The following is an 863-nucleotide window of genomic DNA, read 5'->3' on the forward strand; positions in this document are numbered from 1 at the left end:
AATTCACCTCTTCCATTGAAGGGTTCTCAGGATCATAAGCTTCTTCTTCAGATGAAGCATCCTTAGTACTGCTAGGTGCATTTTGCATTCTTGACAGACTTTGAGAGATCAGATTGACTTGTTGAGTCAATATTTTATTCTGAGCCAGAATGGCATTCAGAGTATCAATCTCAAGAACTCCTTTCTTCTGATTTGTCCCATTGTTCACAGGATTCCTTTCAGAAGTGTACATGAATTGGTTATTTGCAACCATTTCAATTAGCTCTTGAGCCTCTGTAGCCGTCTTCTTCAGATGAAGAGATCCTCCAGCAGAGCTATCCAAAGACATCTTGGATAGTTCAGAGAGACCATCATAGAAAATACCTATGATGCTCCATTCAGAAAGCATATCAGAAGGACACTTTCTGATCAATTGCTTGTATCTTTCCCAAGCTTCATAGAGGGATTCTCCATCCTTCTGTCTGAAGGTTTGGACTTCCACTCTAAGCTTACTCAATTTTTGAGGTGGAAAGAACTTGGCCAAGAAGGCATTGACTAGCTTTTCCCATGAGTCCAGGCTTTCTTTAGGTTGTGAGTCCAACCATGTCCTAGCTCTGTCTCTTACAGCAAAAGGGAATAGCATAAGTCTGTAGACCTCAGGGTCAACCCCATTAGTCTTGACAGTGTCACAGATTTGCAAGAATTCAGCTAAGAACTGATGAGGATCTTCCAATGGAAGTCCATGGAACTTGCAATTCTGTTGCATTAGAGAAACTAATTGAGGCTTAAGCTCAAAGTTGTTTGCTCCAATGGCAGGGATAGAGATGCTTCTCCCATAGAAGACGGGAGTAGGTGCAGTAAAGTCACCCAGCACCTTCCTTGCA

General features: G+C 42.1%; 1 non-coding gene across 1 annotated transcript; it reads left to right on the forward strand.

The window, feature by feature from the left end:
• The first annotated feature begins 382 nt into the window (after positions 1–382).
• LOC130971505 (small nucleolar RNA R71) lies at positions 383–490 on the forward strand. Its single transcript, XR_009082721.1, has one exon. It is a non-coding gene; the product is annotated as a small nucleolar RNA R71 (small nucleolar RNA).
• The last annotated feature ends 373 nt before the right edge of the window (positions 491–863 follow it).

Source organism: Arachis stenosperma, chromosome 3 (genome assembly GCF_014773155.1).
Source record: "Arachis stenosperma cultivar V10309 chromosome 3, arast.V10309.gnm1.PFL2, whole genome shotgun sequence".
Classification (NCBI taxonomy): Eukaryota; Viridiplantae; Streptophyta; class Magnoliopsida; order Fabales; family Fabaceae; genus Arachis; species Arachis stenosperma.